We start from the raw sequence: 27,491 nt of genomic DNA, 5'->3' as shown, positions 1-27,491 counted from the left end.
CAGGCTGAGAATATAGCTCAGAAATAGAAGAACTGCTTGACAAGCAAAACCCTGGGTTCAATCCACAGTATTGAAATATTTTTTCTCTTTATTTAGAAGATACAAAATTGTTTAAAGCAATAATTATAGTATTATTGGAATTATAACATGTAGTTGTCATAGTATGTAAGTAGAGAAATGTGCTTGAAAAATACAATGTGTAATTTTAAAAATTTATTACAGTAGAAGATACATTGCCATTAATCCCCCCTCAAAATATTTTCAACAGACACATCCCATTGTTCTCTGAAACAATTCTGGAAGTCCTCTCTCCTAAGTGTCTTTAGTTGCCCTGTAGTGGCTAGCTCCATGTAATGAATAAATGAAAAGATTTACTTTGCATGGTCATTTTGACACTGGGGAAGAGCTGGAAGTCACAGTTACAGATATGGTGATTAATGTGCATGAGGACATAGAGCAGAGTTTTTATGAACTTCTCTTTCCATTGAATGGCACTTGGCAGTAGCATTTACCATATTTTTTATTACACCTTGTGTTATTGTTTGTCTCCAGATGTCCTCCCAAAGCCTCATTCAGTCTTACATGAGGCTTTTTTCAGGGGTGGCCAAGAGTGTCTGATGTTGGGATTAAGGATGTGTGATTATCAAATCAGTCCACTGATTGGCTGGCATAGTTTAAGCTAGGATTAATGGTGTGAGTGGTACACCTGCTCTTGGGTGGGAAGCCTGCATACAATATAAGAGACAGAAAGAGACTTGTCCCTCGCCCCTTGTTGCTTTTGCTGTCTTCTGCCATGAACTGTTGCCCCTCTGCCATCTGCCACCCTGCCTTGGAGCAAACTGATTATGGATTGAAACCTCTATAAACTGTGAGTTAAATAAGTCTTTCCCCTTTAAGTTTGGGTTTTGGGTATTTTGTCTCAGCAATGAGAGAAAAGTAACTAAGACACCTTGTAAATATTTAAAAGAAATAATACAGAATTTTTTAAAAAAGATATTCACAAAGATAACTTCCAGAACTGCTTCAGAAGGTGTCAATAATAACGGGATAATGCAAAAGAAACTATAGTGAGAAAGTTTAATGATAATGTATTGTTTAGGGTAACAAATTTTTTTAGAATTCAAACATTTTATTTTTTTGATCACCCTTAAATATGTGTATTAAAGAAAAAAGTAAATGGAGTTATCTTGTAGTAAAAATTATGATTACAACAAAATTACATGAGTTTTAGCCAGAATTAGATTTTGACAAATTATATTAATCTACTCAGAAGACAATTTTTAAAATATAGTAAAAATAGATGAATTAAAATGGTTCACTAAAAACTTTACCACAAAAGAAGGTAGTAAAGATGGAACACAATAAGAAAGATGTTACATACATAAAACAACATATAAATAAAATATGAATAATTATTTTAAATTTAAATGAATTGAACATTTCAATCAAAAGGCAGAAATTGTAAAAGTGGAAAAAAAGAAAAGTCGATTTATGTATTTACTAACCTTCCACGGTTCAGATTTAAAAGATACAAGTGGGCTACAAGTAAAATATTGGGAAATAATGTACCATATGTAAATAATAAACGCAAGAGTTGAAACAGGTATATTTATGTCATATGAAGTAAGCTATTAGATGCCAAATATTGCTAAAAACCAAATAAGACATCTCTAGTGATCAAAAGTTTCACTACATGAGAAAGATATAATAATTATAAAAATATATGTGGATCAACTGACTGATCTGATCTTGAAAGAGTATAATATCTAGCAGAGAAGGTAATCCCAGAGGGTTGGCAGCTTCAAGAGAAAACAAAAGACCAGCTCAACAGTCCTAGCTCCAAGAACAGCCCACAGTTATTGTAAACTGCAAAAACAGTGTGAGGTTTCACTCCTGAAGTGACACCTTCATGGCAGACTAAAATTTGGAGAAGAAATCCAGTGCAGTGTGTATTATATTTTGGAGAGTTTAACACATTCCTATTGGCTTGAACCGCCTCTGGTATATGCATGACTCTTATTGGTGATACATGCAAGCTTGAACCACCTAATGGGTCTATTCTATGTTTCCCAATGACTAGTTATGCAGGTACCTCTGGTAGTTCAGAGCCACCAGGCGGTGAGATATATAAGTTATAACCCTGTCATGAACATGTTAATCATAAGCTATTTTAGGGAAGGGTTAATTGTTTAAGTCTGAGCCACAGAACAACTTCACCTCAGGATTCCTAGTGTTACTCTCCTACAGTGACTGGGAGAGAGACTGTTATAAGACATAGTCATGCAAGACCCAAGATACAGACCATAGACACAGACCCAAGAAGTATAAGCTCAGTCTGAGAAGAATAAAAGGCCTAGCCCTCTGTGGTGAGAAGTCAGGTCCAACATGTGTGGTTTTGAGATGGCTGGATCTGAAAGTGCTGGCATTAAATCCAGAGATCAGTGGTCTGATTGCTTCTCCATTTACTAATGTGAGCAAGGAAATGCCTTATCTTGGACAGTTGCCACAGCTTGGATATAAGAACAAAGGGGCCTCTAGATTAGGGGCAGCACCTCAGAAACCTAGGGGTCATAAACGTGAGTGAAGAAAACCATGAGTTACTGGATTCCAAGATAGGTCTTGGAAAGAAACCACTATTCAAAAATACACAGGAATTCTTTTTTCTTCATTGTTTTTAGGAATTTGGGTTTTTTCTTTTTTTATTCTCTCAATTTTAAAATTTTTCTCATTTTTCTTTATTTTGCTTCCACTTTTTCTTTTTTTTTTTGTTCATTTTTGTTACCTTTATCTAATTCTGTTAATTTTCTTTTAGTCCTTAATATGATCCTTTACTTCACTTTTCTTTCCGTTCATGTTCCATTGCTCAGTTTTGCAAATTTAACTTTTTTCTTCTTCCATTCCCCATCCTCCCTGTCTTTATTAGTATAACCACTAAGATTTATTAGTCTTTACATAGTTAGCTCTTTGCTTTTACTGTTGAATATTTTCCCTTTGTTAGTGATGGTATAGTTGTCACGTAGAATATATTTACTGCATGTTGAATCTAATTTGTCTTAGTGTTTACACTATATAATTTTTTTTCTGTGGCTAGGCATGATATATTATTGGCTCTTGTGGTATGTGAATATGTAGTTTCTCTTTGATGCTGTTGATTTTGTTGTCATTGCTGGGGTGGCATAGTTGTTACCATTAATTCTTTTTCTCTATATGCCAAAATCTGGATTATCTTTGTATCATTACTAATACTGTAGTCCATTTCTAAAGAACTGGATGTTGGGCCAATTATACTGTATCCTTCCCTGTCAAATTAACAGACCTGTTTGGATCTTGAGACAGGGACAAAGGCCTATAGTAACCCAGACATCACTGAGTGCATCACTGAAAAGCAGATGCTAACTAAAGAGGTCTCCATACTAGCAACAAAGTCTTTTCATAATAATCAACTTATAAACATGATCAAACACACCAAAAGTAACATGAAATTACAAAGCAACAAAATGCCTCCAAAAACTTCCCAATTCTTCCAAAGCTGATCTTTGGGGGAAGCACCAAGGGGGAAGAAATCAAAAGCTATATGGTTGCATTTTGAAATGACAAAAAAGATCAATGAGGTACTCACTGATCTCAAAGAAGATTTAAAAATCATATAATGGATTTAAGTTTTCATAAAACCAATAAGTTTAAAGAAGATACTAATAAAAACCTAGCTAAGGCCAGGTATAGTGGTGCACACCTGTAATCCTAGCACTCAGAAAGCTGAGTTATGAGAATTTCTGTGAATTCAAGGTCAGTCTGAGCTATATAGTGAATTCAGGACCAATCTGAATTACATAGCAAGACCCTGCCTCAAAAACAAACAAACAAAACAACAAAAAAGAAAACCCTAGCTAAGGTAACATGTTATGAAACATGAATGATCAGTTTAGCAAAAATTATAGTACCTGAAAAAGTACCAAACAGAAATCCAGGAGATTAAAAATTCTCTTGAAAGTATAGGAATCAAGAGTGTCAAATATATGGACAGTGTGTCAGAACTAGAAGATAGAGGTTCAGTCCATGCCGATTACTCAGAGGTACTGTAAAAATAACAAGAGAACATGAGAAATGGACCCAACGGCTGTGAGACAATGTAAAGAAGACAGCTAAGATTAATTAGCATTAGTGAAAAATCAAAAGACTACAAAAAGGCAATTAAAAACCTGTTTACAAAACTGAAGCAGAAAACTTTCTAAATATGGGGACTGAATTTAACACAGATAAAGGAGCCATGCCAAATCTCACATAGCAATGGTGAGAAAAGGACAGAATCTTAAATGCTTCTAGGAAAAACCAAATCATTTATAAAGATAAACCCATTAGAAATAGAGCACACTTCTCAACATAAACATGAAAGGCCAGGAGAGCATGGAGTGAGATTGCTAAAAGAAAGCAATTTCTAACTGAGGGCCAATAATTCTTTCAAAACTGATGGAGAAATAAGACACTTTCATGATAAGGAGCACCCAAATAAATTCATGACCACTAAACCAGTGCTCCAGAAAATTCTAAAGCATACCTTAGAAAAAGACAATTAAACTATCCATGACAAAAGGTCTAATAGAATGAATACACCAGGCAGATGAGCAATTAAGTAGGAGGGAAAGATTGGGAATAAATAAAAATAAAATAAGGCAATGACAGCTATAAGCCAATACCTATCAGTAATGACTCTCAATGTGAATGATTTTAATTATCCAATCAAAGGGCACAGAATGTATCAAGAACCAAAATCCAATAGTGTGCTGTAACACATTTAACCAAACAAGACACATTTAACCAAAAAAAGAAACCCATAGACTAAAGATCAAAGGGTGGAAAACAGTATTCCATGCAATGGAAATCTGAAAAAAAGCAAGTATAACTATCCCACATTTAGACAAAGTGGATCCAAGTCAAAACTGGTTAATACAGCCAAAGAAGGTCACTAGATATTGGTTAAGAGAACAGGAAAAGATAACAATTATAAACATGTATGCACTCAACAAGGCATACCCAATTTCATAAAATAAGCACTACTAGACATAAAACATCATATAAACATAAATACGATTATAGTGTTAGAAGTCAATATCTTACACAAGGAGATCAACTAGACAAAAAATAACAATGAAATATCAGAGTTAACCAAAACCTTCAAAATCTAGACTTAATAGATTTCTACAGAGTATTATATTCACTAATAACAGAATACATATTTTTTCAACAGCACATGGAATTTTCTGGAAAATAGGCTCCATACTAGCCAATAAAGCAAACTTAATAAAATGTAAAAGAATTTGAATTATGCCATGCACATTATCAGATCATGAAGTTAGAAATCAATGACAAAGAAATTATGCAAATACATAGAAACTAAACAATACAGTTTTAACCAAACAATAGGTTATAGAAGAAATCAAGGAAGAAATAAGACAGTTTCTAGAACTAAATGATAATGCTAGTACAACACACCAGAACTTGTGGAACACAATGCAGGCAGTCCTAAGAAGGAAATTTATAGCTGTTAATGCTCACAAAAACAGAGTCAGCCCAAATAAATAACCTAACAATGCACTTGAAGATCTTTTAAAAAACAAGAACAATACAAATTCAAAGTAGTACAAGGTAAGAAATTATAAAAAGCGGAGCAGAAATCAATAAACTTGAGACCACAAAAAGCAAAACCAACAATATACAACACCCTAAAGATTTAATAAATCTTAAGAATAAACAAAATAATAGTTTTTCATGCAGAATTTTTTAATTTTAAAGAGGATAAAACAGGATAAAATCAATCAAAACAAACCAGTAGAAAAGATACAGGGCTTCAAAACATTACAAAATCAAGAATAGTTACCATAATGCTTTTTGATGTCTTTAAAATAGCTGTAGATAATTTCAGACTTAGTAAAATTCAAACAGAACAGGATAGAAACAACAAAAACAAAACAATGAATGCATTAAAGGACTTCAAGATGATAGTAAATCCAAAATTGCTACCATAATATATCTGCTATCTTTGAAGTAGCTTCTCCTGCCATTGGATTTGACATAACCAAACCAAAGAAAAGAGAATAAAACCCAACCCAACAAAACAATGGAAACAATATAGGACTTCCAAAACACAGCCATAGGGAATCAACAATGACTACAACCCTCAGAAAGAGATCCCCCTACATGGCACACTGTGTACCGCTATCCTCTGAACCTATGATCAGACCATTGGCCATAGATCTGCAATGTTAGTCAAACAACAAAGCACCACAGGCATCCAATTGCATTTCACATCCATAGCTACCATCACAGTCTGTGTTTCTCCAGATAAGCTGGTTGTCTAAGTCGGCAGGTGCAGGGGGTACTTGCTGCCTCTTGTTTGCCAGCCCATGTCCCAGAAGGGAGTGGGGTCTGGCTGTTCCAGTCTGGCAGCAGCTCGCACATGGTGCTGGTTCCCAGACTGGGTTTTCTTACTGATGTGGCTTTGTTCTCTCTACCACTGGCCCGTGAATGCCTTTCATGCAGACTTTTCACAGAAATGGGTGACTTTTCTAGATTCTATTCTCCAGGAACCTCTTTCTACCATTGAATTTTCTGTCTAGCTATTTCTCCCCATAATGGGAGACACCAAGCAAAACCTTTGAAGCCCAACTCCATCCAATTTCTGTTTTTTTTTCAAGCCACTTGTTTCAAGAATAGCTTCTACTTCCAGAAGGTGGCACTGTGGTCCAAGTCATTGTCCTTAAAAACACCTGGACTAGCTTCCTTTTTAAAAATTTATGTGTTTATGTATTTATTTATTTATTTATTTGGTAGCCTCTAAATGACAAACTTCAGGATAAATCCAGAATTAGGAATGTGTTGGGAGACCTACTCATTCTTTTTTTTCTGTGAGAACTGGACAGTCTCTCCATCACACACACACACACACACACACACACACACACACACACACACATACACACACACGTTCCATTCTCTTGGAGGAAAAGGAAACAGGTAAGGTTACTGCATAATAACTGGAGAAGCATGCTCGCAAGAAGTGTTACACTAGCAAACAGTGAGACAAGAAACATGGTTAAGGAAAAAACAATCTTTGGGAACATTTAATTACATGGGTGGTTTTTCTGAATCCCAGAAAGAGGTCTAGCAAAGTGTTCCATTGTATCTATACAATGTATAGATACAATGTATCTATAAAACTTGAAAAAATATGATATTTATTTTAACCATACTCACTGAGAGTTGTTATTCTTCCTCAGTTTTCCTTGGGTCACTGGCTTTCTCAGGTTGGACACTATGGCATATGATAGAATTGTGGGGGCGGTGGCTGAAAAGATAAGTATGAAATATACATGACCTTTACTTTAAGAATGCAGGGAAAGATGCCCCCAAACCCCTGGGGTGCAGCATCTCCACCTGGAGTCCGCGATCTCTCCGTGGGACACGTGGAGTGGGGGCACACATGTAGCTTAGGTTGGGGGTGGTGCCTGAGGGGGCATTAGGGATGCACAGGTATCTCACTGGCACTTGTTTGGTGCCGGGGCAAATTCCTAAGGGTGGGGAAGATAGGGCCACAGGTAAATTCCTAGGGGTGGGGGAGGTGGAGCTCCTTGGTTTTGCCTCTAAGGCTTTACTGGCTACAGTGTCCTGTCTGGGCCAAAATCCTTTCAGCATGGCCTTGGACATGCCTTGTGTCTGGCCAAGATGAAGGTGAGATTGATTTAACTTGGGGTTAGTAGAATGTATTTATGTGATATGCTGTCATTTCTGTAGAGTTATTGCTAGGTGACCTGGAGCAGGAATGGATTCCAAGAACACTGCTATCTCCCAAGTAGCTAGCCCAATGGACCTATTCTGATACCACCGTGTGTCAAGCACCAAAATTATGGTGGTAGTAATGCAAGAACAAGCTTTGAAATATATAAAAGAAGAAAGTGGACCACAGGGAATTCTTATATTTTGTTAGAATGTAAAACTACAATCTCAGGATCTGATTCTCATAGGTACCTAGTCAAAGTAAAAATATTCTTTTATCAGGAATTTATTGAATCAGACAACATATCCAGTTATAAATATATCATACATTTTTGTGAGCATCACACAAGCAGTTATTTCCAAAGCATGGACCTGAACCACAAATGACAGTTTTTGTAGATAAAGTTGTACCTTTTATACTTACCAACAACCAGTTATTTAAAAATACAGCAGAAGAGCAGATTGTTTTTTATAGAAAGTGATTTACAAAATAACTGGTAAGCCAGTAATCAAAGAACACGGAGATAAAATAATGTAAGGAAAAATATTTAGAGATTTGTCAGGCAATAAATTAATTCCTTAGGCTATATTTGGGATGATTGTAGTATTTGTCAGCTTTTAAAAATATTTAATTTAATGTGGTTATTTTATCACTTTAAATACTGTTCTAAATGATTCTCAGCTTGTAAAGTTGTGTTCCTGTCATTGCAGTGTGTTTCTAAAATTACATGTATTTCAGGCTCTGGAAGATTTGGCTATGAAGATCTGGGTGTGGTGGCTCACACATGTAATCCCAACACTTGGGAGGCTGAGGCAGGAGGATCGTTGTGAGTTTGCGACCAGCTTGGGCTACAAAGTGAGTGGAAGGCCAGCCTGAACTGCATAGAGAATGACTCTGTCTCAAAAAAAAAAAAAAAAAAAAAAAAAAAAAAAAAAAAAAAAAAGATTTGGCTATGCCTCTGATTATAAATACCTCTTTGATAACTACAATATAAATAAAACATATTTAAAAATTAGGTTCATTTCATAAGGAACTACTACAATTATTTGTCAAAGAGTTTATGCCGTTAATTCTCATGTGACTAGTAAGAGTTCCTGTTATTTCCTATGATCACCTGAATGCCTTTTGGGAAGTTTCTGTACCCTCCTTTCTGTTGTGTTGGCCCATGTATCTGTTTTTGTTTTACCACTGACTTTTAAATTACTGTTGCTTTGTAGTATGACTTGAAGTCAGGTATCATGATGCCTCTTGCTTTTCTGTTGTTGCCCAGTTGGTTTTGCTGTTCTGGTTCCATGTGAATTTTAGGATTGGTTTTTTTTTTTTCTAAATCTGTAAAGTATAGTGTCTGGTTGAGACTGCATTGACTCTGTATAATAGTTTTTGGGAGTATAGGCACTTTGACAATATTGATTCTGCCTATCCAGGAACAGGGGAATTCTTTCCATTTTCTGAGGTCCTCTTCAATCTCCTTTTTTGGTCTACTGTAGTTCTTTGTTAGAGGTCTTTCACTTCCATGATTAGGTTACTTCCCAGGTACTTAATTTTCTTGAAGCTACTGTGAATGGTATTACTTTCATAATTTCCTTCCCAGCCCATACATTGTCTGTGTACAAAATGCGAATGATTATTGTGTCAATCTGGTTTCCTGCTGCACTGCTGAACCTGTTATTAATTCTAAGAGTAGAATTCTTTGGGTCTCTTATGTGTCATGTCATCTGAAAATGAGGATAATTTGAGTTCTTACTTTCCTGCATGTATCCTTTTTGTTTCTTTTTCTTACCTACTTGCTATTGATAATGTTTCATGTACTGTGTTGAATAGAAGAGGCAATAGTGGATATCCTTGTCTTGTTCCTGGTTTTAGGAAAAATGCTCTTTAGTTTTTTTCTCATTCAGTATGATACTGGCTATTGGGTTTTCTTATACTTTTTATCATAGTCAAGTATGGTCCTTCTCTCCCTATTTTCTTCTTTTTTATTTTGAAAGTAGCAAAATACAACAGAACAAGACAGAACAAAGCCGATTGAGACAGTGCAGTGAAATCGGTACAGAACATCACAGCAGGTTACCAGGATAATAGTAATAGGTACCATAGTATATCTCATTATCTTCACAAGAGTTGTTCTTTCAATCGGGTATAGCAAAATCAAATGAAATACAGAACATTATAGGACTTATCAAAACAGAATATTGAATAGAACAATACAAGTAATCAGAACAAAGCAAAAACAGTGATAACAATATTTGCCTTTCAAAGAGATGGTAGAAGGAAATGCCCCTTATAGCTATTTGCTATATTTCATTGGTCAACCTCCCAAGAGATGCTCAGACCTCTGGCTCCCGTTTGTTAATTGGGCGGGGGTGGGGTTGGGGAATGGGATGTTTGGTTCTCAGCTCACATGCTGGTAAGCTCACGACTGCTTACCACGAGGCAAGCAGGTTGCTTGGTTTCCAGCACCCTAAGTTCCAACATGGCGTGGATCTTGAGAGACACTGGGTGGTTCTCTCCCTGGGTGACCGCACATTGCCTGAGCCATGGCTGCTTACCAGGGAGGCAAGTGGGGTTGCTTGGTTTGTCAGTGTCCTAAGTGTCCAATAAGGTGCGGATCTCGGGAGACAAGGGGTGGTTTTCTCCCTGGGATGGTCGCAGCTTGCCGGAGGCATGGCTGCTTCTATACCTATTTTCTTTAGTTTTTTTTTTTTTTTAATTGTGAAAGGGTATTGGATTTTGTCTAAAGTCTGTTATGCATCCATTGTTATAATCATAGGGTTGTTGGCCTTGCTTCTGTTTATGTGATATATTATATATTGATTTACGTATGTTAAGCTATCCTTGCATCTCTGGACTAAAACCTAGTTGATTATAATATATAATCTTTTTGATAATGTGCTGCAACCCCTATAATTTTTTAAAATTAAGTTTATTGGCACATTTTAGATATGCGTAATGATCGTATTCCTCATAAGGAATATGTACCTGTACATGATATATTTCGATTTTCCCCATATACATAGCTTCCCATCAACCTCTCATCTCTTATTTCCAAAAATCTTATACCCATTTTTCTTCTTTTCTCATTTTTTTCTTTTCCCTTCCTTTCTTTCCCCCTTCTCCTTCCCCTTCCCCTTCCAATTTGAAAATTTTCTTCCTGTTTGACAAAATTAATTTTATATATTGGTCCTTATTTACCTTTTTAGTTTATCACACCAAAGAAACATTTGTGTTAGTTACACATATGTGTCTAATTTATTTCATTTAAGAGTATGGTCTCAAGGTGCATCCATTTACTTAGAAATGTCTCAAATTTATCCTTCTTTAAGACTGACTTGTACTTCAGTGCATAAAAAATATCTTCTTAATCCATTCACCAATTGATGGGCATTTGGGCTGTTTCCAACATTTTGCTGTTACAAATTGTGCAGTTATAAACATGAGTGTGCATATATTGCTGTGGTAGATTGCTTTTAATTCTTTCAGGAAGATACCAAGGAGAGGAATAGCTGGGTCCAATGGAACCTCTACTTTGCTTTTTGAGGACGCTCCACACTGATTTCCACAGTAGTTGCACCAGTGCACATTCCCACCAGCAGTGAAGAAGGGTTCCTTTTGCCTCACAGCCTCTCCAGTATTTGTTATTGCTTGATTTCTTGATAATAGCCATCTTTTCTGGAGTGAGATGGAATCTCAGTGTTGTTTTAATTTGCATCTCTTCAATGACCAATGGTGTTGAACATTTTTTCATATATTTATTTGCCTTTTCAGCTTCTTCATCTGAGAAGTATTATTCATTTAAGATGTCCATATTTGGTTCGGGTCTTTAAATTTGAGAGGATCTGATTTTTTTTTGGTCCTTTATAAATTCTAGGTATTATTTCTTTGAGGAATAAGCTGGAAAAAAACTTTCCCACTCTGTGTGTGTCTTCACTCTGTTGGTGGTTTCTTTTGCTGTGGAAAAGCTTTTAGTAATATGAAATCCCAGTTGTTGATTCTTTGTAATAGTTTCCATGTGATCAGAGTTTCAGTCATAAAGTCTTTGCCTACATCTATGTCTTCAAGAGTTCTACCTATTCTATTTTCCAACAGATTTAGTGTTTCTGTTCTAATATTTACATCTTTGACTCATTTTGATTTTAGTGTAGTGCATGATGAGAGATACAGATCTAGTTTTAATACTTGGCATGTGGAAAGTCATTTTTTCCAGCACTGTTTATTAAAGAGACTATCATTATTCTAGTGAGGGTGTTTGATCCCTTTATCAAAGATAAGGTGGCTGAGTGTTTTTGGAGTTGTTTCTATATCTTAAAATCAGTTTCATTGATCCTTGAATCTGTTTTTCTGCCATTATCATGCTGTTTTTATCACAGTAGTTTTGTAGTATAATTTCAAGTCAGGGATTGTGATGCACCTGCCTTGCCTTTGTTGCTAGAATTGTTTTTGTTTTTCTAGGTCTCTTCTACCTCCAAATAACTTTTGGGATTTTTTCCTCTAATTCTTTCTTTCTTTCTTTTATATCACAACATTGTTTATTATGTGAATTTTTTATGATATAAAAAATACAGAAATACAATATATGGCTAAAGCTAAATATGGAATAGTGACTTTTTCTCCTCAGGAAGTCATGATATCCATTTCTAGTAAAATAAAAACACTGTGGATAGGTGGAAACAGGTTGGTTGTTAGCTGCATGATTTGCCTAAAAATGATCTATAAATGCATTTTTCTCCTGCTTCTTACCGTCAAGTGTGAAAAAGGAGTTAAAGTAAAGTTTCCTTGTTAGTTTCTATCATATGAAAGATATTATATTCTACTTTAGCAAGGCAAATATATGGAAAATATCTAAATTAAATATAAAAATCAAATTCTGTGAGGTATGTTATTGGTATTTTGATTAGAATTAAATCTGTACACTGATTTTGAAGTATGACCATATTAATTATGTTGATTCTTCCTATCCAAGAGCAAGGGATATCTCTCCATTTTGTGATATCCTCTTTGATCTCCTTTTTAAAAACAGTGCTATAATTTTCAATGTAGAGATACTTTCTCCCTCTGTTAGCTTGATTCCTAAATATTTCATTTTTTTTTGGATGCTATTGTAAAAGTTGTGGTTTCCCTAATTTCTGTCAGTGAGAGTGTTGTGTACAAAATGCTATTGACTTTTGAGTATTGACTTTGTATCCAGCTATATGACTCAATTTGTTTATTAAATCTAGAAGTTTTGTTGCAGTTTTGGGGGTTTTTCTATGTAGAGTATCATGTCACCTATGAATAATGATTATTTAATTTCTTTTTTCCTATCTTTATTGCTTTTATTTCGTTCTCTTATGTGATTATTCTGGCTAATGTTTCCAAAACTATATTGAATAGGAGTGGTGATAGTTATTGAAGATTTTTGCACATATGTTCATTAAGGAGATTAGCCTCTAGTTTTCTTTTTTAGTTGGGTTTAATTCAGTTTTAGGATCGAGGTGATATTAGGTTCCATAAATGAATTTGGGAACATTCCATCTCTTTCAATTTCTTTGAAGAGCTTGAAGAGTATTGGTAATATAACATCTTTAAAGGTTTTGTAGAATTTAGCATGACTCCATCAGGTCTTGGGCTTTTTTCAGTTGGTAAATTATTACTGTGTAAATTTATTTGCTTATTATTGGGTTGTTAAGCATATTGGATTAGTTTTGATAGTTTGTATGTGTCTAGGAATCTGTCAGTTGCTTCAAAATTTGGTAATTTGTTGAAATATATTTTTTGAATTAGTTGTTACCTTCAGATGTTCACTCTCAAGAATCTTAAGATTGCTCATAAGGTTGTCTGAGTTTGCTGTGTTTTCCTGTTGTGAGCATTGATTGTTATGAATTTTCCTCTTAGAACTGCTTTCATAGGGTCTCACAGGTTTTGATGAGTTGTATCGTCAGTCACTAATTTCCAGAAATTTTTAATTTCTTCTGTGGCTCATTGATTGTTTAAAAACATAGTATTGATCTTTCAGGAGCTTTTGCCTTTTCTGAAATGTCTTCTGTTGTTGATTTCTACTATCATTGCAGAGTTGTCTGATATTAAGTATTGGGTTAATTTCTGTTCTTTTACATTTACTGAGGCAGGCTTTGTAGGCTGGTATGTGACCTATTTTGAAAACAAGTACCATGTGCAACTGAAAAGAATGTTTCTCTGTTGTAGAGGGGTGGAATACCCTTTATATATCCATTAACTTAATATGTTCAAAGTTGTGATTCAGCTCTAAAATTTCTTTATTAGTTTTTTATTTAGTTGATCTATCTCTTTGCAAATGTGGGGTGTTAAAATCCTCTGTTATTGTTGTGTGTTTATTTGATCTTTTAATTTCAGCAGTTTTTGTTTTATGAAAATAGGTGCTCCAGTATTTGATGAATATGTATTTATCAATAGTATCTCATGCTGGATTTAACTAGAATGGAGTGACCTTGCTTGTCTCTTCTAATCAGTTTTAGCTTGATGTTGACCATCAAGCTAAAATTAGAATCATAATTTCTACCCCTGCTTGTTTTCAGGGTCCTAGTTCATGAAATGTTGTTTTCCATTCTTTAAATTTTAGTTTATGAATGTCTTTTTGGATTGGCTATGTCCCTTGAATGCAACAGATTGTTGGACTCGGTTTTTTTGATCCAGTCTGCCAGTCTGTATCTTTTAGTTGGTGAAGTGAGGCCATTAACTTTGAGAGATATTACTGAAATGTGTTGGTTATTTATTGTAATTGCCTTATCTGTTGGTGTATCCTTGGTTTTTCCTTTCTGATTTTTTTGTTGCTGATTATTTATCTCTCGCTAGTTTCTACTTCATTTTTAACAGTGTCTAATTTTTTTATGTTGAGAATATTAAGAAGTATTTTCTCTAGAGCTAGATGTATCTTTTGCATGGAGATTATTTATTTATTTATTTAGGTATACTGGAAATCAAACTCAGGCTCTTGTACTGCTGAGGTGTATTTATGGCCTGGAAATACTTATTTCTCCATTTACTTTGAAGGATAGTTTTGCCAGGAAAGATAGCTTTGCCAGGATAACATGGGCTGAAAGTCATTGGCTTTTAGATCTTGAAATATTTCACACATGCTCTTCTGGTCTTTTGGATTTGTGTTAAGAAGTCTGCTGTGATTCTAATTGGTTTATCTTTATATGTGACTTTTTGTTTTTCTCTGGTTGTTTTTAAAATTTGGGGTTTTTTTTTCTGAGAATCTTTTTTTTTTTTTTTTTTTATTGGTACCGGGGATCGAACTCACGACCGCCTGCTTGCAAGGCAGGTGCTTATGCCGCTGAGCTAAATCCCCAGCCCCTTGGGGTTTTTTTTCTGAATAAATGATAATTTAATAAGGATGTGCCTTGACAAGATTGTTTTTTCTTTATCAAATTGTTCTGGTGTTGTATAAACAACATTTACTGGTATTTTAAAGTCCTTTCTTATATTTGAGAAATGTTCTCCAGTGATTTTGATAAGCATATTAATGAATGCATCTGTGGTGTCTCCTAGTTTTCCACTTACTCTGATTAGCCTTAGATTGGTCTTATTATCTAGCAGCTACTTGATAGTTTTCTCCTGTTCTATTATTTTATTTTCTTCTTTTTTGAGCTCTGTATCATAATTCACTATTTTGTTCTCAGCATTAGACACTATCTCCACATTGGTCATTTCTGAAATGAATGAATTCTATAGTTCTTTAGTTCAGGTATATCTGTCTGACATCTTTTCAAGGATTTCATATCTTTGTTGGATCTGTCTTTCAAATTTTGAACTCATTTTGTTAGCTTTTCCATTTTTTACCTATTTGCCCCAAACTCACCATAGATATATTGAGTGTAATTGCTGTGAATTTTTGGCTGGTTCATTTCCTCTTTGAACTCATCTATTTTCTTCATCCCATCTATGAACTGTTCATAGATTTCTACTACCTGGTATTTGCTTTCTTCTGCCTTTCTGATCCTTTGCTCTGCCTAGGGAGATGTGGAGGGGGTGTGTTCAAAGATCTTCTATTTCCTTGGTTCCATATTCTCCTATGTGTATCTGGGATATATAGCTATAGCTATAGCTATAGCTATAGATATAGATATAGATATAGATATAGATATAGATATAGATATAGATATAGATATAGATATAGATATTTCCCTCTTTTTTTAACCTCCTTTCTGAGGGGGCTACTGCAGATTGGGGCCTAGAGAAGTGAAGAGAGCTTATGGTTTATGTGGACATTTTTAGTAGTATGTTGGCTCCCTGTGAATAATTTTCAATTTTGTATGTTTAGTGCTAGTAATTTCTCCTTCTGTTACGTACTTTGAGTTTGACTCCATCCCTGTGTTTTGCCAAAAGAATTAGTTCTGCTTATAACAGTAGCCACGGATTCAGCCTTATAACACTGCTACCTGACAGTCCTTGCCATTCCACCACCCACTTTGTCTATTCTCTGTGCACAGTGTGACAGTTTTATTATTTGTGGTTGTCGTGCAGTTGGGTGTGTGAGCTAGGATGAGAGGAATAGGAGATGATTGGATGAGGAGGGCACTAAAGGAGAGTGTTTTGTTTTGCTTTGGTTTTGCTTTTGGTTTTAGAGAGGGTCTTGCTATGTAGTTCAGACTGTCCTAGAATTCATTGTGTTCAATGGTGGCCTCCAACTGATGGTGATCCTCCTGCGTCAGCGTCCTGAATGCTGGAATTACAGGCATGCAACACTATGTCCAGTTTGAAGTGGTGGTAAAAGAGAAGAAAAGGTTGATCTGGGGTCTGATTTTATTGGAATACTTTTAGTTGAGTTGAAGGGTTAGTATTGAGAATTTTCAGAGACTATTCTGTGGAAGCAAGTGATGAGGGAAAGGGGATTTACTATGTGATTGAGGAAAGCTGTGTGACTGTCTGAACTTGCCGATAGGGAAGACAATAGCTAGGTAAGATATAAAAGGGCCAAAATCTTAGGATGGGGTGGATCGAGGCATAATCCTAGAGAAGATAGGAGAGAATGTCAGGGAGCTAAGTATGGGAGGAGGAGTTTATGTGCTTGGAAAAAGAATAAAGAGATATGTTAATATTATTATCTTGGGCTTTGAGGTGAAGAAATTATATAGGGAGCTGAGACAAGGGAGAAAACCTAGACACCTATTAAGTCACAGTCAATAAAAGAACAAATACACAAAAGCAACAGTCTAATAAACACAGGAAACCATAAAAGTACATAACATAACCCCACACTATTGTTTAAATCAGGAAACATATAAAAACTTAAAGCTGTAAAATATCCACTAGGAACTCAGATCAAATAACACTGTATAGTGAAACACTCCATATGTGATTCCCAAGTGGCTTATCAGCTGTCACCCCAATTACTCCTCTGGTCACTCCACTGCAGTACTGAAGCTAACTGAGACTCAGGACTTTTCTCTGCCATGTTGCAGACATTCTTGCAGAATCTGATCCTGTCTGAGTTCTTGAGTTAGGAACTCTTATTACCCTCTCTCTGTGTATGATGGGAGATTTGGCCGACACTTTCACTGGCACAACATTGTCTACTGAGTCAGGATTATTCCTATGCAATCAAATCAGCTATTGCAGTAACAGGCTAATTCTTTATAGTGATACTGATCAGGGCTCATGAAGAAGCAGCACACCATGAGACCCTGTTTTGGGTCTCCTCTTAGCCTAGTGAAGAAGTTCAAGGTTATATTGTAAGCATCTTAACAACTCATGTCTTGACTCATAGTTAATGTGTACTAAATGTGATGGCTGTTTCTCTTCTAATGGTGAAAACCAGCATTCAGCAGTAATTTTATAGAATTAGTTATCTAAAGCCCAGGAGGTTGGGCCTGGGTAACGCCAGAGACAGAAGGAGTTCTCTGATGGTGGACTGGGAAGCAGGAAGTGGAGCAGGGTATAAAGGGTCCTAATGATGATAAGGGTAGAGTTAGAAGGGGATAAAAGGGAAAACTCGGCACAGAGTTGGTAGTGAGACGTGGAGATGGCAAATGATTGTATGACGGATGTAAACTAGAGAAAAAGTAAAAAGAGATAAATGGAAGTGGGGAGAGAAGAGGAAAAAATTGAGAATGAATAAGACAGGAGAAAGAAGTCAGGCAAAGCATAATGGAGGTATGTAAAGGACAGGAAAGCATTCCCTTATCCTCTGCAGACTGTATTAGGAGAAAGAAGGCAAGAGGAAGAGAAACACAGCTACATAGGCATACTTATCAAATAAAAAAGAAAAGTACTGGAGTAAAGATGTGGGGGGAAATGTGCAGAAGAAGGAAGACAGCAACAATTAAAGTTAAAATTTTGAAAAAGTAAAATAGAAATAGAAAATGAAAAGTAAAAAAAAAAACAATCACATGGAGTATAATAAAGGAAAGTTTCCTATTGTTTGGGTACGTGGCCCTTTCCCTCAGCCTAAGGTTAAGGATCAGAACCCAAGTCACTCCACAGGCCGGGGGGTCCAAAGTGGCATTTTTGCCTCTAGAACAGTACTATGTGTTGAGATCTTCTTACAGTGAGAAGACAGTGCTAATGTGAGATTCCAGGCTTGTGTAACTCAAGCTGAACCTGACCTTGTACGACTGCAGGTCCATGTCTACCAGCTGCTGCCTCTCGGTAGACTCCACCCAGTCCGCTCTCCAACTGTTAGCCTGCTCCTGTGATTGTCCTTTTTTTCATCCTCTTCATCTACCCTCTTTCCTATTCCCTCCACTTATCAGTCACCTTCCTTTTTAAAAGATCTTTCTTTTTCCTACTATCTATTATTTTGCCTTTATATTTTGGGTTTTTAATATAAGAAAAATCATGAGCTATTTAAGCTTGTGTGTCTGATTTATTTCATTTAACTTTTTGACCTCAAGATGCATCAATTTCCCACAAATGACTCAAATTTCTCCTTTATTCCAGAGCAATAGTCCATTATGTATAAATACCACACTTTCCACCAGGGGTGGTGGCTCATGCCTGTAATCCCAGGACTCGGGAGGTTGAGGCAGGGAAATCGTTATGAGTTCAAGACCAGCCTAGGCTACAAAGTGAGCTCAAGGCCAGCCTGAACTGCATAGCAAGACCCTGTCTCAAAAAGACAAAAAAAAAAAAAAAAAAAACCACACTTTCTTTCTCCACTCATTAACCAATGGACATATAAGTGCTTCCAGGACCTAGCTATTATGAGTTATGCTACTGTAATATAATGTCTTTAAATGTTTAAGGAAGAGGGCTGGGGATTTAGCTCAGTGGCATAAGTGTCTGCTTGACAAGCATAAGGTTGTGAGTTTGATCCCCAGTATCAAAAATAAATAAATAAATGTTTAAGGAAGATAGCTAGAAGGTATCAAATAGAATTTCTTGTTTTAGTTTTTAAAGGAATTTCCATAGTTGTTGTACTAGTTTATATTTTCAACATTGTACAAGAGTTTATTTTCCCTATAGCCTCACCAGCATTTGTTGTTACTTGATTTCTTGATGATAACCATTTTTTCTAGAGAGGTGAAATTTTAATGTTGCTTTAATTTGCATTTCTCTAATTGATATAGGAGAATGAAACTCCTGACTTACTATATGCCCAGCATGAGTTTGTGTTCTCTAAAATCAAAGAATGAATTTTAGGAGCAATGGAGGTTAAGAGCAGAAATATTTATTGAGAGAAAAAAAGATTCTGTCTGAGAGAGAGAGATAGAAGGGGTCCCAAGTGGGTTGCCAAAGACTCTGCATTTTCTCAGGATTTTTGTAGAGTAAAACCATGAGGTGAGGCAGGTCTAAAATTGGGGAAGACTAGGAACTCTAGAGGTAGATAAGCATGAGGTGAGACAGAGCTACGTTTAGCCAATAAGATTAATTGCTAGGTAAAGTTGACCAAATCAGGGACAAATAGGGAAGCCAGTTACATAGAAAGCGAGCATTCTTTGAGATCAGTGACTCTTCCTAAAGGGGGTTGGGATGGTGACTCTTGGCTTCTCAAAGTGATCCAGACTTAATCCGTAAGGATCATACATAAGGATGTGGTGTGTTGCCTTCTGTTTTGAGATCTGGCCCACAGCTAGAGATGTGTGTCTCCTCCAAGGTCATCAGACATCTGGTCCTATGTGCCAGCTCCTTTGAGGGCCTGGCCCTGTCTGACTGCCTATAATATTTCTAACTAGCTCAGCTCTCTATAACATTATGGCCAGTTGTTTTGAACTTCTTTCCTGTATTTGTTGGCCATTTGCACTTCTTTTGAAAAATGTTTGTTCACTTTACTTGCACATTTTTGGTTGCTTTCTTTAATTTTAGGCAGTCTAATTTTTAAGTGCTCTTTATATATTATAGACATTAGTCTGCTGTTTTAGGAATGGTTGGCAAAAATTGTTTTATCATTACATTAGTTGTCTCTTATTTCCTTTGCTGTACAGGCTTTTACTTTGATACAATTCCATGTGTTGATTCTTGGTATTGTTTCTTATGTAGTTGTTTAGGAAGTCCTTGTCTATTGTACACCTTCAAGCATCTTACCTAATTTATCTTCCAGTGGGTTCAGTGTTTGTATTACAGTATAAGTTTTTGGTACCTTTATCACAGATCAAATAGCTGAATATGTCTGGGAATCTTACTGTATGTTTCTTTCTGTTGCATTGATTCACGTTTGTTTTTGTGTCAGTGCCATTATATTTTTATCACTGTTGCCTTGTAACATAGCTTGAAGTCAGGTATTGTGAGGCCTCCTGTTTTGTTCTCAATGCCCAGGATTGCTTTTGCTATTCTGGATCTCTTCCAGTCCTATATGAATTTTAAGATTGTTTTCTTTAGATTTGTGAAGAATGCTGTTAAAATTTCTGATTGAAATTTTACTGGATCTCTATTACATTTTTGGAGTATGTCATTTTGACAATACTAAATTGGTTCTACATATCCAGGTACAGGGAATAGCTTTACATTTTCTGATTTATCTTCAATATTGTCTTTCATAATACTGTAATTTCCACTGTAGAGATCCTTCACTTCCTTGGATAGATTAATTCCCAGGTATTTAATTTTTCTTGATTCTAATGTGAATGGTATTGTTTCTGCAATTTCTTTCTCATTGAGTTTATTATTGATATACACAAATGTTACTATCTTTTGTGTGTTGATTTTTTATCCTTTTGTTACAGGTAGCTGAGCTAGTTAGAAATATTGTAGACAGTCAGACAGGGCCAGGCCCTCAAAGGAGCTAGCACAGAGGACCAGATGTTTGATGACCTTGGAGGAGACATACACCTCTTTCTGTGGGCCAGATCTCAGCTCAGAAGGCAAAATAAAAGCAACTACATCCTTACGTATAATCCTTAGGGATTAAGTCTGATCTTGAGAAGCCAAGAGTCACCATCTCAACCCCCTATAGGAAGAGTCATCCATAAAGAACGCTCACTTTCTACGTGACTGGCTTTCCCATTTGTCGCTGATTTGGTCAGTTTTACCTAAACAGTTAAACTTATTTGTTGATCATCACTATGTCCCACCTCATGCCCATCTGCCTTGCAAGTTCCCAGTTTTCCCCAACTTTAGACCCACCTCACCTCATGATTTTACTCTATAAAAATCCCGAGAAAATACAGAATCTTTGGCAACCCACTTGGGACCCCTTCTTTCTCTCTCTCAGACCGAAGCTTTCTTTCTCTTAACAAATATTTTTGCTCTTAACCTCCATTGTTCCTAAAATTCATTCCTTGATGTTAGAGAACATGAACTTGTACTGGACATGGTAGGTTGGGAGTGTCATTCCCCTGTATCATTTTCACCCTACTAAATTTGGTGATTAACACATTCACGATGGGGCCATAGACTGTATATCTCCCTACCAGCTGGCCCTAATTTGAATTTGGTCATTCCTGTTGGTTTGAATCACCAGTGATATATGTATGACTGTCGCACTGGGTAGCTTGTACCATTTCTCAGGAGATCTTTGATTACAATAATGCAAAGAAAGGCATTGATTTAGTAGACTAGATCATACTATGAATGCTTAAGGTAAACATTAAAATGGTCTAAAAATTATAATACAGCTAATTATGACACAACAGTTATAAATGCATGTTTTGTACATCACCATGGTGTATTTGTAAGATTTCCATGTTAAAATATAGAGAATTAATTATTTATAAACTATTTGCAAATATAAATTTCTTTTTAATAAATTTGTTGATTATTGTAATAAATTTTAATGTGAATGGTATGAATATTTATGTTTGGACAGTAATTATTCAAATTCAGGCAACTAATAAGCTCATTTATAGTCTTTTCATTAACTTATTAGTAAAAGGACAAATAAAAGGTCCATTTGTTCTACTGGTAGTATAAGGTCCATTTGTTCTACTGGTAGTATAAGTCACCTGATGGGATAATCATGCATGTACCACTGATGGGTCAAGCCAGCAGGAACATGTTAATTTTAAGAATTCTTTTAGTAGAATTCTCTTTTTTTTTAATTCTGAAGAGAATAAAACCAAATGAGACAAAATAAAATGGGGTCAGTCAAAACAAAAGGCTGGACATAATACACGACTTAAAACCAAAATACAAGATGATCAACAATGGTTACCATAATGCCTCTTGTTATCTCCAAGATAATTGCCCTTATCATCAGGCATAATAAAATTGAACAAAGCAATACAGAACAAAATAAAAAAAAAATCAAACATTGGAGACATGATAGGACTTAAAAAGAACATAATAGTCAAACCAGAATGGGTATCACAGTGAATCTTATTGTCTTCAAATTGTTGCCTATACCCTCATACTTGATACTATCATACAAAACAGATTTGAATAAAATCAGTCAAAATAAGACAATGATCAGACAAAAAAGGTTCAAACAAAATCAGTCACAGCAAGACAGTGAAAGCAATACAGGGATTCAAATTAAGCTGATAAGAAATCAAAAATGGTTACCATAGTATATCCTGCTATCTTTGGAATAGCTGTCCATGCCATCAAATCTAGTACAAGCAGACAAACTGGAACAAAATATAACCAAACTAAACAGAGCAGTGAAAACAATATGGGTTTCAAATCATGATACAAGATTAACAATGGCCACTGCCTTATCTTTTTAGACAATTCCTCCCCTTTCCCTTTCACAGGGTGCATTGTACAGTTTGTATCCTACTAATTCCTTTGGTTTTTAGATTTGTGAGGCAACCCACATTCACCTAAGTGATTTTGAAACTTTTTACCCTTGAGCATAATCTCAAGTTGTATCCACTTACCTACAAGAGCCTCAAAGTTTTCCTTCGTGATAGCTGAGTAGTTCTCCATTACATAAAAGTGTCATGTCTTTCCAGTCAATCTGCTGCTGATGGGCAAGCTTACCCCCAATTTTTTCTGGTTTCCTGTCACATAGTGCGTTGTTTTCTCATCTTTGACTTTCAGTCCATAAACCTTCTTTCAGGTTAATTATATCTCTTATATAGAGCATCTTGATGGATCCTATCTCTTGATCCATTCTGCCTGTGTTTCTTTTTATTAGTGCATCGAGGCCATCTATATTAGTGATTATGGCCAGCCTTCTTTGTCACATCTCTGTCGTGCCATTTTTTTGTGGTTGGTTGTCTACTTTTCCCCTTCATTCCATTGTCTGTTCCCTAGTGAGCACCTTCTTCTACTGTTCCTGAAACCATGGTCTTTTTTTTCTCTCTCTAGAACATCCTTCAGTATTTTTTGTAGGGTTGGTTTGGTGGTCATGAACTCCACCAGTTTCTCTTTGTTATGGAAGCATCCTGTTTCTCCATTAATTTTGAGAGTTTTGCAGAGTACATCGTCTGAGTTGGAGGTTATTTTCTTTCAGGACTTAGAATACTTCACTCCAAGCTCTTCTTGATTTGATGGTTTGTGTTGAGAAGTCTGCCGTGATTCTGATGAGTTTTCCTTTATAGGTGATCTGCTTCGTTTCTCTGACAGTTTTTAATATTATGTTCTTGTGTTCAATTTGTGATCTTGATTATTATATGCCTGGGTGTAGACCTATTTTGGTTATAGCGGGCTGGAGTTCTATATGCCTCATATATCTGAATATTATTTCCCTTTCCTATGATTGGGAAGTTTTCTTTAATTATTTATGTAAATAGCCTTTGTATTTCACTTGTGTTTATCCCTGCTTCTTCATTCACATTTTTTATTAAGTTATAGATCCTCTTGTCATCTTCTAGCCTTTGTATTGTTACTTCCTGGTTCTTCGTTATTTTTAAGAGATCTTTCCTTTCTCAACTGCAAGCTGCAAACCTGTCTTCAAGGTTTGATAGTCTATGTTTTGTTTCTTTCAAGCAGTTTTGACAGCTTTCAATGGAGTTTTTGATTTCCTGATAATCTCTTTGAATCTGTTTCATGTATTCTAATTTGTTTTTATATTCTTCATTGAAGGTTTCCCTCCTTTTTCTATGTGTCTCTATTCTTCTATCTGTGTCTTCTATAGAGGTGCTTAACATTTCTTTTATTATTTTTGTTATATTTTCCTTTACTTAAAATAGTATTTCAGTTTTAAGTTCTTTAATAGTTTCACAAAGTTGTTTCTTTATGTCAGTTGCTGTTACTTCAGAAACTGCAGGTGTGCAATTCCCAATCTCTTCTGTGTTTACATCTTTTGGACCAGTACTTTTTGGGTTGGAGGTTGCCTTTTGTTTCTTCCTCTTGTCATGTTCCTGGTTTCTTCCAGACAAGTGCGAGGGGAGGTCCCCCATACTTCCTGTATTGTTTAAAATTATTCCGAAGAGTGCTGGCTAGGGATTTCTGCTGTTTGCTGCTTTCCCCAATCTGTTGGTGACTACTGGTGTATAAGCAGGGGCAGGGCAGGCTGGCCCCTCCCTTCAGAGCTGGTTAACCACAGGGAGTCTTCACCACCTTAGTGTGTGCTGCACAGGTGGGGTTGGTTAGGGATAGCTTTAGGAAAGCCTTAGCCTTGGCTATTGGATTGCGCACAGGTATGGGTTTCAGTCCAAACAATTTTCACCAATCTGCTCTTTTCTAGGAGTGACTAAATGAAGCCAGCTGCAGTTCTGGTCCCAGACTTATCCTGCCCAACTCCAAAATAGTGCCCAGCCAATTCCTGCAGGAGGACTGAGTCCCCCACACTGACCGCTGGTCAGCCCAGTTCTCTGGTCCACTGCTCCCTTCTCCACTGTCTCCCCTTTGAGTCCTTTGGGCTTGTCAGCCACCTGCTTCACTCTGACTGTGCACCTCCAGATTCCAGTGGCACTTCTCACACAGTGGGACTGACTTTGGTAAAGCCATCTCCAACTACCGCCCTCTGTTTAAAGTTTTCTTTGCTTTTTTATTCTCTCTGTGGGCTTCAGTTCTCACTTTAGTTTCTTCCTGGGTCAAGGAGACTCATTTCTTTCCTTCTGGTCTTTTCCTGAATGCTATCTTCTAGCACCTGGGCGATTTCTCTCAGAGAGGCTATTTACTCTGCTCAGAATTCTCTTAAAAAGTATCACCTCATGTATAAATAGTAATTTTTCCTATATGAATTCATTCCTTTTATTTCTTTCTTTTGCCTGATTGCTCTGACTAATGTTCCAAGTACTATTGATATAGGGGAATGAAATTCCCAACCTACTATATGACTGGTGTGAGCTTGTGTTCTCTAAAATCAAGGAATGCATTTTTGGAATAATACAGGTTATGAACAGAAATATTTATTGAGAGAAAGAAAGTTTCCATCTGAGAGAGAGAGACAGAAGGGGTCCCAAGTGGGTTGCCAAGGACTCTGTCTTTTCTAGGGTTTTTTATAGAGCAAAATCATGAGATTAGATGGCTCAAAGATGGGGGGAAAATGGGAATTTGCATCGTGGGCATAAAGTGGGACAGAACTGTGGTCAACCAATAAGATTAATTGCTCAGGTATAATTGATTAAATTAGGAACAAATGGAGAAGTGAGTCATGTAGAAAGCAGATATTCTTAGAGAACAGTGACTCTTCCTTCGGGATTGCAATGGGGACTCCTTACTTCTCAAGATGATCCAGACTTAATCTCTAAGGATTATACTGAAGGGTATGGTTCATTTGTTTTGCCTTCTGTCCTGAGATCTGGCCCACAGCAAGAGCTGTGTGTTTTCTCAAATGTCATCAGACAGCTGATGTTCTGTGCCCACTTCTTTAAGGGCCTAGCCCTGTCTGACTGCCTGTAATATTTCTAAGTAGCTCAGCTGAGTGTAACACTATGTTGAATAGATGTGGTAATAGTAGACATCTTTGTCTTGTTTCTGAGCTTAAAGAAAATGCTTTCAGTTTTTCCTCATTTAATATGATTTTGGCCATTGGTTTGTCATAAATAGCTTTTTATCAAATTCAGGCATGGCCCTTCTATACCTATGTTCTTCAGAGTTCTTATCATGAAGGAATGTTGGATTTTGTCAAAAGACTTTACTGTGTCTAGTAAGATAATAATGTAGGTTTTTTTCTTTTGTAATACATGATGAGGGCCTGGGAAATCAATGCCTCAGGATGGACAAAGATCCAGATACTCCAAACCAGCCACTATTTATTGTGTGTGTACAATGAAATGGGTGTATTTAGTGATAAGAGGAGCTAGTAGGAGATTCCAGGTCAGCAGAAGATTCAGACACATCAGGCAATGAATGACTCAAGAGGATGGAGGTGATCTAATGCTAAGAAAGATCTTACTCAGGAGTATACCTTTTTTTATTTTAGTTGTCTTATTTAGTCTTAGTGGTTGGGAGAGGATAGCCCATTCCAAGAGTTAATGTGAAGTCTCAAAAGGGTGATATCATAATCCTAAGCCTCGATTTATCCCTTAGGGAAGTATTCAAAATTAGCCCTTTTGAATTCCTGGCCCCAATATATCCCTTTTTTTGTTTCTGGAATGACAGCTGTTAGGATTCTTACAGATATTATTCAGAACAGATATTATTATTATTAATTTATTCTTAATTGCCCATAACAGTAATCAATTAAAAACTGACAGAAGAGGTTAATGATTGGATCCTCTTCCTATATCTAACTTATGACATTATTTTATATGTCATTTGATTATACTCTTCTGCTGGATGTTCCAGACCAAGTTAAATTGAGACCTGTAATAATTAAAATTAAAAATCTTGCTATCTATCATGGTCAGTGATAGTATTTTGGCGTGGCTGAAAAGATAAGAAGTACGAAATATAAATGACCTTTATTTTAAGAATGTAGGGAGAGACCCCCCCTGACCCTCCAGGGTCTGGCATTGTCTCTGGGGGCTGGCATTCTCTCTGTCAGACATGTGGAGTGGGGGCATACATGTAGCTTAGGTTTGGGGTGGTGTCTAAGGGGCATTAGTGATGCAAAGGTAGCCCATTGGTATTCATTTCATGCCAGAGTAAATTCCTAGGGGCAGGGAAGATGACCTCAAGATAGAGCCTCTTTTTCTGCCTCCAAGGCTATTTACCGGCTACAGTGTCCCATATGGGGCAAAATCCTTTCAGTCAGTTAAGTCTCCTCACAATTTGCCTTGGAACCATGGCAAGAACCTCTCAGTTCTCAACAGTGTCAGCCATCAGGATAAGTCACAGCCATTGCTTGACCAAATTGCTTTCTGTGAAAGCTTGGTAGATTTTTCTTCTCCTTTTGACTCTCCTTAGGCACACTACACACCAATGATGAGTTTCCTCTGTGGTCCCACAATCTCCTTGAGCAGAAGACCAGGGACTCACAGAGTAATGGAATGTCACTGCAGAAGTTCTCTTATATACTGGGTTCTCATTGACCTCAGAGGACTGAATCCAAAAT

The sequence above is a fragment of the Cavia porcellus genome, unplaced genomic scaffold, assembly GCF_034190915.1.
Source record: "Cavia porcellus strain 051 isolate PalLab524CR breed Dunkin Hartley unplaced genomic scaffold, mCavPor4.1 scaffold_2, whole genome shotgun sequence".
In the NCBI taxonomy this organism is placed as follows: domain Eukaryota; kingdom Metazoa; phylum Chordata; class Mammalia; order Rodentia; family Caviidae; genus Cavia; species Cavia porcellus.
The sequence above is the reverse complement of the archived record's forward strand: the minus strand, read 5'-3'. Positions refer to the sequence as shown.